This window comes from Bufo bufo, chromosome 5 (genome assembly GCF_905171765.1).
Source record: "Bufo bufo chromosome 5, aBufBuf1.1, whole genome shotgun sequence".
NCBI lineage: Eukaryota > Metazoa > Chordata > Amphibia > Anura > Bufonidae > Bufo > Bufo bufo.
Genome location: NC_053393.1, coordinates 125,442,477 through 125,457,856, shown reverse-complemented (window position 1 = coordinate 125,457,856; position 15,380 = coordinate 125,442,477).

Here is a 15,380-nt window from a genome sequence, read left to right as displayed (position 1 = left end):
GTAATTTGTCATTTTCACAAATCTGTGCTTTGAAATGCTTTCTTGAAGTGCTCTTTCCGAATTGGGGTCACTTATTGGGGTTATTCATTTCTGGGGACTTCAGGAATTTATTTAATGCGACATGGCACCTAAAATCCATGTCTGCCAATTCAGGCCTGTCAGCTAAATTCATATTTTGCCATTTAAATTTAAATTTTTAATTTTCACAGCCAATTCCATGAATCACCTTGGAGGACAATGTTCTCACTACACATCTTGAAATATTCCTTGAGGGGTATAGTTTCCAGAATGGGGTCACTTTTTGGGGGTTTCAACTCTAGGGGTACCTCTGGGTGTCTTCTTATGCGACATAGCTCCCAAAAGTCAATCCTGCAAAATCTGTCCAGCAAAAGCCCCATGGCGCTACTTCCCTTTTGAACCCTGCCAGGCATCCATATATAATTTTTGGAGCACATATAGGGTGTTGTCGTATTCAGGGGGAAATGGGTAACAAAATGTGGGGTGCATTTTGTCCTGTTTTCCTTTGTGAAAGTGCATAATGTGGGTGTAAAGCAACTTTTTCTGGAAAAAAATAGCAATTTTTCATTTTCACAGCCAAGTGTTTCCCAATTCTGTGAAACACCTAATGGGTCAAAGTGCTCACTACACACCTTGAAATATTCCTTAAGGGGTGCAGTTTCCGGAATGGGGTCACTTTTTGGAGGTTTCCACTGTAAGGCCACCTGTGTACAATTGCAAGATGGCGGTTGTCAGTTATTCCTGTGAAATCTGCCTTTTAGTAGCCATTTGGTGCTCCTTTACTTCTGACCCCTGTGGTTTGCCCATATAGCAGTGTACAATCACATATGGGGTATTGATGTAATCAGGAGAAAATGGGCAATAAATGAGGGGGTGCATTTTCTCTAGCTCCCCCTTTTGAAAGTGAATAATTTTGGCCTAAAGTTCATTTTTGGGGGAAAAAATTAAAGTTTTTATTTTCACAGCCAATTCCATGAATCACCATTGAGGACAATGTTCTCACTATACATCTTGAAATATTTCTTGAGGGGTGTAGTTTCCAGAATGGGGTCACTTTTTGGTGGTTTCCACTCTAGGGGTACCTCAGAGTGTCTTCTTATGTGACATAGGTCCCAAAAACCAATCCTGCAAAATCTGTCCAGCAAAAGCCCTATGGCGTACTTCCCTTTTGAACCCTGCCAGGCATCCATATATAATTTTTGGAGCACATATGGGGTGTTGCCGTATTCGGGGGGAAATGGGTAACAAAATGTGGGGTGCATTTTGTCCTGTTTTCCTTTGTGAAAGTGAATAATGTGGGTGTAAAGTAAAGCAACTTTTTCTGAAAAGAAAATAGCAATTTTTCATTTTCACAGGCAAGTGTTTCCCAATTCTGTGAAACACCTGTTGGGTCAAAGTGCTCACTACACACCTTGAAATATTCCTTAAGGGGTGCAGTTTCCGGAATGGGGTCACTTTTTGTGGGTTTCCACTGTAAGGCCACCTCAGGGTGTGTTCATTTGCAAGATGGTGGCAGTTATTCCTGTGAAATCTGCCTTTTAGTAGCCATTTGGTGCTCATTTCCATCTGGCACTACTTCCCTTTTGAACCCTGCCAGGCATCCATGCATAATTTTTGGAGCACATATAGGGTGTTGGCATATTCGGGGGGGGGGGGGGGGGGATGGGGAACAAAATGTAGGGTGCATTTTGTCCTGTTTCCACTTGTGAAAGTGAATAATGTTGGTGTAAAGCAACTTTTTCTGGAAAAAATTGTAATTTTTCATTTTCACAGCCAAGTGTTTCCCAATTCTGTGAAACACCTGATGGGTCAAAGTGCTCACTACACACCTTGAAATATTCCTTGAGGGGTGTAGTTTCCGGAATGGGTTTCACTTTTTGGGGGTTTTCACTGTGAGGCCACCTCAGGGTGTCTTCATATGCGACATAGCTTCCAATTACCATTCCAGCTAAATCCGCTCTCCAAAAGCCATATGGCGCTCCCTCCACTCTGAAGCTCACTGTGCGCCCATACATCAGTTTTTGAGCACATATGGGGTGTTTCTGTAAACTCCAGATTAAGGCCTCTTTCACACTACAGTATGTCCATTTCAGTGTTTTGCGTTCCGTTTTTCACGGATCCGTTGTCCCGTTTTTGGGTTCCGTTGTGTCTCCGTATCCGTTCAGTATGTCCGCAAAAACCTTTCAGTATGGTTTCCGTATGGTTCCCGTATACGGTCCGTTTTTCACGGATCAAAAACGGAAGCCACCTGTATTTGTGCTCAGCCAAAGTTTGGCAACAAGAAACACATGGCCACAGTGGGCTGGGCCTAGCATTTGTTAATGACGGATCCGCAAAAAACGGATGACATACGGATGACATACGGATGCCTTCCGTATGCATTCCGTTTTTTTGCGGACCCATTGACTTTAATGGAGCCACGGACCGTGATTTGCGGAGAAACATAGGACATGTTCTATCTTTCCACGGCACGGAAATACTGAAATACTGAAACGGAATGCACACGGAGACACTTCAGTATTTTTTGCTGAACCATTGAAATGAATGGTTCAGTATCTGTTCCGTATACTGAACTCAAAAAACGTCCAGTATACTGAACGCAAAATACTGTAGTGTGAAAGAGGCCTAAGGGTAATAGATTTTGAGTTTTGTTTGGCTGTTAACCCTTGATGCGTTGCAGAAAAATTAGATTAACATTTAAAATCTGCTAAAAAAAAGTGAATTTTTTAAATTTTATTCCAAATTTGCATTAATTCTTGTGGGGCACCTAAAGGGTTAACAAAGTTTGTAAAATCAGTTTTGAATAGCTTGAGGGATGTAGTTTCTAAAATCGAATGATTTATGGGTGGTTTCTAATATGTAAACGCCAGAAAGTTACTTTATAACTGAACAGGTCCTGAAAAATATGGGTTTTGTAATTTTTCTTTAAAATTTTAAGATTTGCTTTTAAACTTCTAAGCCTTCTAACGTTCCAAAAAAATTAAATTTCATTTTCAAAATGATCAAAACATTAAGTAGACATATGGAGAATGTAAAGTAATAACTATTTTTGGAGGTATTACTGTCTATTATAAAAGTAGAGAAATCTAAATTTGGAAATTTGTTTATTTTTATAAAATTTTGTTAAATTTGGTATTTTTTTTATAAATAAAAATGAAATATATTGACTCAAATTTTCTACTGTCATGAAGTATCATATGTGACGAGAACACAATCTCAGAATGGCTTGGATAAGTAAAAGCGTTTTAAGGTTATTACCAGATAAAGTGACACATGTCAGATTTGCAAAAAAATGTCCTGGGCAGGAAGGTGAAAACAAGCCCAGGGTTGAAGGGGTTAAACTAGAGGGAACTATGAACAGTTCCAAATACTAGTCAATATTGGCACAAAACCTTCAGGCTTCTGCTAGAAAGCTGAACATAAAGAGGAACTTCATCTTTCAGCATGACAACGACCCAAAGCATACATCCAAATAAACAAAGGAATGGCTTCAGAAGAAGATTAAAGTTTTGGAAAGGCCCAGTCAGAGCCCAGAACTGAATCCTATTGAAAATCTGTGGGGTGATCTGAAGAGGGCTGTGCACAGGAGATGCCCTCGCAATCTGACAGATTTGGAGTGTTTTTGCAAAGAAGAGTGGACAAATCTTGCCAAGTCAAAATGTGTCATACTGATAGACTCATACCCAAAAAGACTGAGTGCTGTAATAAAATCAAAAGGTGCTTCAACAAAGTATTAGTTTAAGGGTGTGCACACTTATGCAACCATATTATTTTATTTTTATATTTTTTCTTCCCTCTACCTAAAAGATTTCAGTTTGTTTTTCAATTGAGTTGTACAGTTTATAGGTCACATTAAAGGTGGAAAAAGTTCTCAAATGATTTATCTTTGTCTCATTTTTTTACATCACAGAAACCTGACATTTTAACAGGGGTGTGTAGACTTTTTATATCCACTGTACATATTATTGAAAAAAACTTAAATTAGTTCATGATCTTCATAATTCTAGACAAGGTAACCACAGTTGTGCCAGTCTAAAAATGAATTTTCCTTCATCGAACCATAAACTTTCTGCTGTAAATAAAGATAATGAAAATCTTGTGAGCAAACTGTGACTATTTGTTATTACAGGCTAGTCTTCACTGTATAGGTTAAGTGAAATAATTAGGTAATTTTGGAAATCATTAAGTAAACATAGCATAAGTACAAGCAGCTGGTAAAACACTGAGACATAAGGTTTTACATATTTATGTAAATTTTTAAAATAATTCTGAGAGTAATTTTGCACTGGTGTACAGTTACATTCTAATAATGTTTTGTCAGATGCATTCATTTGGATTCTTGCATTATAGATCATATATTTTTTTTCAAGTTCCCCTCGACTTTATTATGTTAAACTAATCAAGCATCTACTTGTATAGATTTGGTTTTAATCAACCTTCTCACAAATTCTGAATATATTCATAATTTTGACTGTATAATGTAAATATTGTACTATATTTTCTCTCTCTCACTTGAATTTACTTTAAGTGAATTGGATGAACAAGCTCTTTCAATCAGAATATCAGAAAATGCAGTAAAATTCAGTATTCCATTAGCACTGCAAAGAAGTTCTTTCTGGGCTTTCAAATCTGTTGGATTTATATTTGGTGTTTTCATGCCTTATTGTTATGAAAAAGGATTACATGCATTATTCTGTAATGTTTGTATTAGGAACAAGGCAGCACACTAAAATACTGTCAAGATGAATTATAGCATCAAAGACTTTACAAACTAATTATTGGATCAAGGTCCTTTAAAGGTCAATGTGAAATATAGTATGTTTACTTATAAACTTCTTTTTGAGTAAATTTATATTATTTCTGAATGCAGGCAAGCTGATCAATGGCAATATGTATGTACTCTATACACATTAGTAGTGTTTCACTATTAAAAGGGTTTTCCAGAGGGGCAACATTTTTGGGTAAAGTGCTAGACTGCTATAAAAATAAAGTAACAAATATAGCAGAACAATACAGTCCACTGTCATTGTGATTCTTACTAGGTCCTCACTAGTGATGGACGAACATCTGCCAGGACGGTTCGCGAACGCGATTGCGCAAACACGATCAAATGTTCGCGAACCGCAAGTTCGCAGCGGGTCCCATTCATTTTAATGGCAGGCGAACCTGAAAAACCTTCAGCTCATATTTGCAGCCAATAAATAATTACTAGAAGTGCAAAAATATTCCCACAACATGGACAATGACATACCAGATGTATTATTCGAATTTGCGATCTCCATTCATTGTTATTTTTTAATGCGAAATATCGGCAATATAATTTTCGCGTACGCGCATGCACACACCAGTTATAATTATTTTTACCAATACCATTTGTCACTGTGTGTAGCAGAGGGAACTCAGCAAAACCACAAACAAATGCTGCTGTACCCAAATGCACTATAAAGAAAGTATATTATTGGTATATAACACCTCGCTTCTATCAGTTTTTTTCAGGGGGTGACTGGTATATCACACCAGTTATAATTATTTTTTCCAATACCGTTTGTCACTGTGTGTAGCAGAAGGAACGCAGCAAAACCACAAACAAATGCTGCAGTACTCAAATGCACGATAAAGAAAGTATATTTTTGGTATATAACCCCCAGCTTCTGTCAGTTTTTTGGTGGGGCGACTGGTATATCACACCAGTTATAATTACTTTTTCCAATACCGTTTGTCACTGTGTGTAGCAGAGGGAATGCAGCAAAACCGCAAACAAATGCTGCAGTACCCAAATGCACGATAAAGAAAGTATATTATTGGTATATAACACCCCTCTTCTATAGGTAGGTAAGCGGGGAAATAACCAAAAACACGAAAACAAACAGAACAAATGACTAGGCCCAAAAGCTACGGAGAAAAGAGTCACCTCCTAGTGATCCCTAAAAGTTTTCCCTAAACTGCTGTGCCCATGTGCATGCCCTAATGGTGGATATGCACATGCCCTCGTGCCTAAACCTATACACCCTGGGCAAACCCTAAGCAGTAGGGAAAAGGGAAGAGGCAACCTGTTTCTTCAAACCCGGAGGAAGCAAGCGTCTCCCTAGAGGCCTAGATAAAACACACAATGTGAAATAATGGAGAGGACTTATCTTAGAGCAGAGCTGGAACAGACGATCCACCAAACACCCAGACTGGTATATCACACCAGTTATAACAATTTTTTCTAATTGCGTTTGTCACTCCGTGTAGCTGCAATGTCGCTGCAGAACCACACACCACTGCTGCACAATACAAATCCACTATAGTATGCTTTCTATGTTAGAAAGTATATTATAAGTGTATTACACCCCTCTGTACTGCACACCTATCAATAGTACACCTATACCAGTCCTTAACATGTTTAGGACATAGGGCGTACAGGTACGCCCTGATGTCCCGGTACTTAAGGACACATGGCGTACCTGTACGTGCTATGTATTTCCGATCACGCCGCGCGGTGGGCGGTGATTGGAACTGGGTGCCTGCTCATATCATTGAGCAGGCACCCCGGGTCAATGCGCGTGGGGGTCCCGTGACCCCCCCATGTCGGCGATCGCTGCAAACCGCAGGTTTGGGGTTGTACGGGGGACCCGATGGTATGGAAGGCAGCACGATGCCTTCCTGAGGCATCAGCGCTGCCTTCCTGTGATGATCCTGTGAGATCCAGCCCCCTGGATCTCACAGGCCGGAAGCTGTATGAGTAATACACACTGTATTACTCATACAGCTAATGCATTCCAATACAGAAGTATTGGAATGCATTGTAAAGGGGATTAGACCCCCCAAAAAGTTAAAGTACGAAAGTGGGACAACAAATAAAGTGAAAAAAAAGTTGAAAAAAGAAAGTTTTTCCCCCAAAAAATTTTGTTTTAATAATAAAATAAAACTAAAACGTAATTTCCTTAAATAAAGTTAAAAAAAAATAGTTGACATATTAGGTATCGCTGCGTCCGTATCGACTGGCTCTATGAATATATCACATGACCTAACCCCTCAGATGAACACCGTAAAAAAAATATATTAAAAACTGTGCTAAATAAACAATTTTTTTGTCACCTTACATCACAAAAAGTACAACAGTAAGCGATAAAAAAGGCGTATGCTCACCAAAATAGTAACAATCTAACCGTCACCTCATCCCGCAAAAAATGACCCCCTACCTAAGACAATCACCGAAAAAATAAAAAAACTATGGCTCAGAATATGGAGACACTAAAACTGCATTTTTTTTTGTTTAAAAAAAGCTGTTATTGTGTAAAACTTAAGTAAATTAAAAAAAGTATACATATTAAGTATCGCTGTGTCCGAAATAACCTGCACTATAAAAATATCACATGATCTAACCACCCAGGTGAACACCGTAAAAAATTAATATTAAAAAAAGATGTAAAAAAAGCTATTTTTTGTCACCTTACATCACAAAAAGTGTAATAGCAAGAGATCAAAAAGTCATATGTACCCCAAAATAGTGCCAATCAAACCGTCATATCATCCTGCAAAAATCATACCCTACCCAAGATAATCGCCCAAAAACTGAAAAAACTATGGCTCTCAGACTATGGAAACACTAAAACATGATTTTTTTTTGTTTCAAAAATGAAATCATTGTGTAAAACTTACATAAATAAAAAAAAGTATACATATTAGGTATCGCCGTGTCCGTAATAACATGCTGTATAAAAATATCACATGACCTAACCCCTCAGAAGAATACCGTAAAAAATAAAAAATAAAAAAATCATTGTGTAAAACTTACATAAATAAAAAAATTGTATACATATTAAGTATCGCTGCGTCTGTGACAACGTGCTATATAAAAATACCACATGATCTAACCTGTCAGATGAATGTTGTAAATAACAACAAAAAAAAACGGTGCCAAAACAGCTATTTCTTGTTACCTTGCCTCACAAAAAGTGTAATATAGAGCAACCAAAAATCGTATGTACCCTAAACTAGTACCAACAAAACTGCCACCCTATCCCGTAGTCTTTAAAATTGGGTCACTTTTTTGGAGTTTCTACTCTATGGGTGCATCAGGGGGGCTTCAAATGGGACATGGTGTCAAAAAACCAGTCCAGCAAAATCTGCCTTCCAAAAACCGTATGGCATTCCTTTCCTTCTGCGCCCTGCTGTGTGCCCGTTCAGCAGTTTATGACAACATATAGGGTGTTTCTGTAAACTACAGAATCAGGGCAATAAATCTTGAGTTTTGTTTGCCTGTTTACCCTTGCTTTGTAACTGGAAAGAAAAATATTAAAATGGAAAATCTGCCAAAAAAGTGAAATTTTGAAATTGTATCTCTATTTTCCATTAATTCTTGTGGAACACGTAAGGCTACTTTCACACTGCCGTTCAGAGCGGGTCCGTCTGATGTCTGCTCAGACGGATCCGCTCCTATAATGCAGACGTTTGTATCCGTTCAGAACGGATCCGTCTGCATTATAGTTTAAAAAAATTTCTAAGTGTGAAAGTAGCCTGAACGGATCCGTCCAGACTTTACATTGAAAGTCAATGGGTGACGGATCCGTTTGAAGATTGAGCCATATGGTGTCATCTTCAAGCGGATCCGTCCCCATTGACTTCCATTGTAAGTCTGGACGGATCCGCTTGCCTCCGTACGGCCAGGCGGACACCCAAAGGCTGCAAGCAGCGTTCAGGTGTCCGCTTGCTGAGCGGAGCGGAGGCTGAACGCTGGCAGACTGATGCATTCTGAGCGGATCCGCGTTCACTCAGCACTCAGAATGCATTAGAGCTGGACGGATGCGTTCGGGGCTGCTTGTGAGCCCCTTCAAACGGAGCTTACGAGCGGACATCCGAACGCAGGTGTGAAAGTAGCCTAAAGTGTTAACAAAGTTTGTAAAATCTGTTTTGAATACCTTGAGGGGTGTAGTTTCTAGAATGGGGTCACTTTTTTGGAGTTTCTACTCTAGGGGTGCATCAGGGGGACTTCAAATGGGACATGGTATCAAAAAACTAGTCCTGTATGGCATGCCTTTCCTTCTGCGCCCTGCCGTGTGCCCGTACAGCAGTTTACAACCACATATGGGGCGTTTCTGTAAACTACAGAATCAGGGCAATAAATATTGAGTTTTTTTTGGCTGTTAACCCTTGCTTTGTAACTGGAAAAAAATATTAAAATGGAAAATCTGCCAAAAAAGAGAAATTTTTTAATTGTATCTCTATTTTCCATTAATTCTTGTGGAACACCTATAAAGGGTTAAAAAAGTTTGTAAAATTAGTTTTGAATACCATTAGGGGTGGTTTCTATTATGTAAGCCTCACAAAGTGAGGCTTACCTAAACTGGTCCTTAAAAAGTGGGTTTTTGAAAATTTCGGAAAAATTTCAAGATTTGCTTCTAAATTTCTAAGCCTTGTAACTTCCCCAAAAAATAAAATATTCCCAAAATGATCCAAACATGAAGTAGACATATGGGGAATGTAAAGTAATAACTATTTTTGGAGGTATTACTATGTATTATAGAAGTAGAGAAATTGAAACTTAAAAATTTGCAAATTTTTATCAAATTTTTGGTATAAATAAAAAAGATTTTTTTTACTCCATCTTACTAGTGTCATGAAGTACAATATGTGATGAAAAAACAATCTCAGAATGGCCTGGATAAGTCAAAGTGTTTTAAAGTTATCACGACATAAAGCGACACTGGTCAGATTTGCAAAAAATGGCCTGGTTCTTAAAGTGAAAATGAGCCAAGTCCCTAAGGGGTTAAAAGGACTTTTGTGGACCTATTTGATAGTGTTTTTATCCCTAACAGTCTGTCCCTGCTCCACACGGCAACCTTTACCTACACTGACAAAAGACTGAATGTAAAATGGCGGCCAGATCGGGTCTATTTATAAGGTAGGAGGTATGTCCATGTGCTGAAACTTTTCAATTGCCTTTCCTGTACCACCTGATGGATGTGTCATGGGTCAAAGTTCTTCACAATGTAAAAGAATATGGCGGGCACGAATATCGCCATATGTTCGCATGTTCGGCGAATCGCGAACTAGCAAAGTTTGCCGCGAACCGACCACCGGGCTAACCGCAAGGCCATCACTAGTCCTCACTGGTCTCTACGTAATGGTCTAGGCCTGAACACTTCACCATATGGCAGGAATTCACTGCTCAGCCAGTCACTGGCCTCCGCGGTGAGCTGCATCAGCCAATGATTGGCTGAACAGTCATCACCTGCCATTTCCTATGTGTTGAGTTTGGACCAGGAAGTGGAAATCAGTGGGGACCGAATAACCATAGGAACAGCAGCTACAGGTATACAGTCATGGCCAAACATTTTGAGACTGACATATTTTGGTTTTCAGAAAGTTTGCTGCTTCAGTGTTTTTGATCTTTTTGTCAGATGTTTCTATGGTATACTGAAGTACAATTATAGCCATCTCATACGTTAACATTTATTGACAAATACATCAGGTTTATGCAAAGACTCAATATTTTCAGTGTTGACTTTTCATTTTCAAGATCTCCACAATTCACCTTAGAATGCTGGATATTAGCTTCCTGGCCAAATCCTGACTAATGGCAACCCATTCTTGATTAATCAGTGCTTGGAGTTTATTATAATGTCTGTGTTTTTGTCCACGTGCTTTTGGAGTATTAACCACAGGTTCTCTATAGCAGTGGTTCCCAATCGCAGGGCTGTGGCTCAGGACCGGGCCCTGGAAGATTGTTTGCTGGGCCGCTGCAATTAGGGTGGCCAGACGTCCGGTTTTTAGACTCCTGGCCCTCCGTCTGGCGTAAGGCCAGGACGGATGTCCAGAAGTCCTCCTTTTTTGTGGTTATTGGCGGGTACGGGCTCTTTACGTATCCCCAACCAATTATCAGGCCTCCTGTTATATACGGATCACAATACATCACACACTCACACAGCGCACTGACGTCGCACTCACATGTCCAGTGCTGCCTTCATCGCGTGCGCCAGTTAATTCTGGTTTGTGCAGGTGCGGGAACACAAGTCGGGAACAGACTCTGAGGAGCGCGAGTGCACGGAGTGCGGAGGTCTTTCCGAGGTACTCCTACTGGCTGGTCATCTGTGAAGGGGGACTGTGCTGAAAGGGTGGAATAACTACTGTGAAGGGGGGACTACTGCTGAAAGGGGGGAATAACTACTGTGAAGGGGGGACTACTGCTGAAAGGGGGGAATAACTACTGTGTAAGGGGGGACTGCTGCTGAAAGGGGTTAATAACTACTGTGAATAGGTCGCTTGCTGCTGAAAGAGGTTAATAACTACTGTGAAGTGGGGGCTGCTGAAAGGAGGAAATAAATACTGTGAATGGGGTATGCACCTTGTGTTTTGTTATGCGCGTGAATCAGTCAGTGCCGACCAGCACCCCTAAGCGCCGCCCACCCCATAATCCCCACCCCAGAACCCCCCTACCCCACCCGGTCCCTGGGAAAATTGTCTTGCATGAAACTGGTCCTTGGTGCAAAAAAAGTTGGGCACCAATGCTCTATAGGATTGAGATCTGAGCAGTTTCTTGGCTATGGACCCAAAATTCCAATGTTTTGTTAACTGACCCACTTAGCTATCACTTTTGCCTTGTGACATGGTGTTCCATCAAAACATTTTTCATCACCAAATTGCTCCTGGATTGTTGGAGAGAGGCATTACTCTTGGAGAATGTTTTGATACAATTCTTTATTTATGTCAGTGTTATTAAGCATAATTGTGAGTAAGCCCACTGCCTTGGATGAGAAGCAACCCCACACATGAATAATCTCAAGATGCTTTACTGTTAGCATGACATAGGACTCATGATTGCGCTCACTTTTCTTCTCTGGACAGTAATTTTTTCAGTTGTCCCAAACAATCTGAAGGAGACTTCATCAGAAATAATAACTTTACCACAGACCTCTCCAGTCCAACCCTGTACTTCCTGCAGAATATCAGTCTTTTCTCTTGATATATTGTTTGGAGAGAAGTCGCTTCTTTGCTGAAGTTCTTTACACCAGCACATCCTCCAAAAGTCTGATAAATAAGTAATAGGTAATTTTTGGGAAGAAGTAAGGAGTATGATTAATAGTAAAATGGAGTTGACAATTCAAAATGATCCCAAGGTGTGTGTATTGGGGTACGTATCTGAGGTTGGAGGGACTGAATCGGTCAAGATTGCTGTGGGGAGGTTGCTGTATGTGGCTAGGAAGCTGGTGGCCATGAGGTGGATCCAGGGAAGCCCGCCTACACTGGAAGAGTTTGAGCGAAAGGTGCATGACATGCTGATATTGGAAAAAGGGGTGTATGTGAAGAGAGGATGTCCGCAGAAGTTTGAAAAATTATGGAGTGATTGGTTATCTCATACTCATGTGGTTATATAGGCTCAGCAAGTTCAGGATTAGTTAACTGGGAAGGGAGGGGGGGGGGATGGGAGGGGGTCAGAGATTGTTAGGACATAATTCATCTATTGTTTTAATATTTGTTTCTTCATGTATTCATGCTTTGTACAGATTCATGATGTTGATATGTGATGGTTGTCACCGGATATTGCTGTACATTGTTTTCACAATGGTGGATAATGAAAGAAAAAGACAATGTAATGTTTTGTAATATCCTGCATTTATTTGTTCAATAAAAACGATTTGATTTAAAAAAAAAAAAAAAGTCTGATAAATGGTAAACTTAGGTGCCATCACTGAAACAATGTTAGCAGATCATTTTGAGGCAGGGCTGAAATGCAATGGAATTTTTTTCTATTGTTAATTTTTGATGGCAAGGAATGGCTTTTCAATTAATTGCAATTCTTCTGGTCACTCTTCATAACAATCTAGACTTGCTTCAATGCAAACTACCACCATAAAATCTGAAGCATCAAACTTTGTTAAAACCTAAATTTGTGTCAGTCAAAAAACTTTTGCCACTATTATTCAGAAAGCAGTAACCTAGTGTCCAGATTATACGAACATCTATCTTTTTATATTGCCTGTATATTAGCATTTCAGCATGTGCATTAGTAAACTTTATGTTATTGTATGTTATGGTTAAATATTGACATATTAGTTTTGTGGTGGACAAAGTGATGCATATTTGTGATTAGTGATGCAATATATTATTATTGTGCACCATTTCATAAATTTGGTGTAACCTCACAAAGCAAAAAGACAAAACTAACACCAAAATCATTGCAAAAGATACCCCCCCACCACCACCATGTTTATATGTCCAGTCTGTTACACATGTATTATTAACGAGGTAGCTTGGACCATTATCATCCATTTAATGGCTTTTCCTTGTACCTTAGTGCTCTGGCACAGACAGATTAGCTTATAGGACCTCCTCCTTTAAAACCAGTCCATGGTCAAATGCATTGCAATCCACATCTAGCTTATGTCATGTGAAAATTTATGGACAACCTCAATATTTCATGTGCTTTTGTTGAAATATGTAGTATCACCATGCATATATTCAAAGAATTCCATGAGTCTAGAAAGGGATGTTAAAAGATGACCAAAAAGTGTTATAACAATCATATCCCTGACCAGAAGATCATCTATAGGCAGAGTAGATTTCAAAGAACGGCACACTTTTCCATGCAAAGTGATGTCAGTAAGTTCAACTTGAGATGCTGAAAGAAGATGAGATGCTGAAAGAAGACCTTTAGAACCCCAGAATTTTATCATGGGATCTACTGGTAGTTCTCACTATTACAGATGTCAAAATTGTAAAAACATGACATATGGTTTACAAAGTATAGCTAACTGGTACCAAGAAATGTTCATGTTTTGCATGCATGAATTCAGAACAAAACATTTTCCTTCATCTAAATATAATGTCTAAGACCTTCATTAAGTTTCATGGTAATAACGGTCACTTTATTACATTGACCTTGTGCGTGTTTACATATGTCAATTAAATCAAGTATCAAGTGTCTCTTTTGTAGACTAAACAGAAGTCAGCTCTTAAAGATAATGATTCCATGACATGTTTATTTAATACATTTTCAACACAGTTATATAATTTTATAAAATTGTGGACATATGCCAAGATTCGATATTATAATGTAAATGCTCTCACAAATGACTGAATCGTACTTTCCAGCTGGTTCTTGTTAAAAAGGTTTTCTGGGATCATACTATTGATGACATCTTCTCAGGGCATTTTTATAAGATTGGTTGGGGTCTATTCTTGTGTTGAAGCCTTTAATTTATTTACTTTTCTCTGTCTACCTGTGCCTTATTTACTTACTATTGGCAGTGCAGGATATTGCAGCTTCATTCCATTCAATTTAACGGAACAAAGCTCCAGTACTCTTCACCGCCATTACTAAGTAGACACTGTGCAGGTAGATAGAACACTGTAAACAATGAAAAGGTCAGAGTGCCCACCTGAGCTATTCAGCCCCTTCAAACTGTTGATCAGTGGTGATGCAGAGGGTTGTATTTCCATCAGTCTCATATTGATGGCATAAAATGTCCAGTTTTTGGGCTCCTGCAAGCAAATGAAACTTCTGGGTTGTAAGGCTTCTGAGTTATATAGACTTCTGTGAGCCACTGTTGTAGTTCTGAATGTCTCTGTTGTGGCATTCAGATTCTGTGAAAATGTTCTTATCATATGCCATGATACAGAGCTATTCTCCTCTGAATCACTGTTTCTGTAATATAGTAGTCTATAAAAATAAAGTGGCATTTATAGTGTCAATGACTCCATAATACAGAGCCTCAGGGCTCTCTATGACATGACATCATCTCCCACATATGGTTGACATATGGTTGATTATGTGCAAGAGGTATTGCCCAAAGTGAAACAGACTAATTAGGGGTGCCCTTGACAGTGGAGTTAATGGAGTCTGATTAGTTTTAGGGGTTTCTTTGGGGTCTAAATTAAATTAGGGTTCTAGTCAGGGTCTTTATTCATTTAGATGTCTGGTTAGGGTTTGTATCTATTCAAGTTATTTTTGGGGTTTAACCCCTTCTGCTCAGGTCATTTTTTGCAAATCTGACATGTGTCACTTTATGTGGTAATAACTTTGGAACACTTTTACTTATCCAAGCCATTCTGAGATTGTTTTCTCGTGACACATTGTACTTCATGATAGTCATAAATTTGAGTCAATATATCTTACCTTTATTTATGCAAAAATCCCAAATTTACCAAATATTTGGAAGAATTGGCAATTTTTTTAGGACGTTAGAAGGTTTAGAAGTTTAGAAGCAAATCTTGAAATTTTTAAGAAAATTTCCAAAACCCACTTTTTAAAGGACCATTTCAGGTCTGAAGTCACTTTGTGGGGCTGACATAGTAGAAAGCCCCCATAAATGACCCCATAGTAGAAACTACACGCCTCAAGTTACTCAAAACCGATTTTACAAACTTTGTTAACCCTT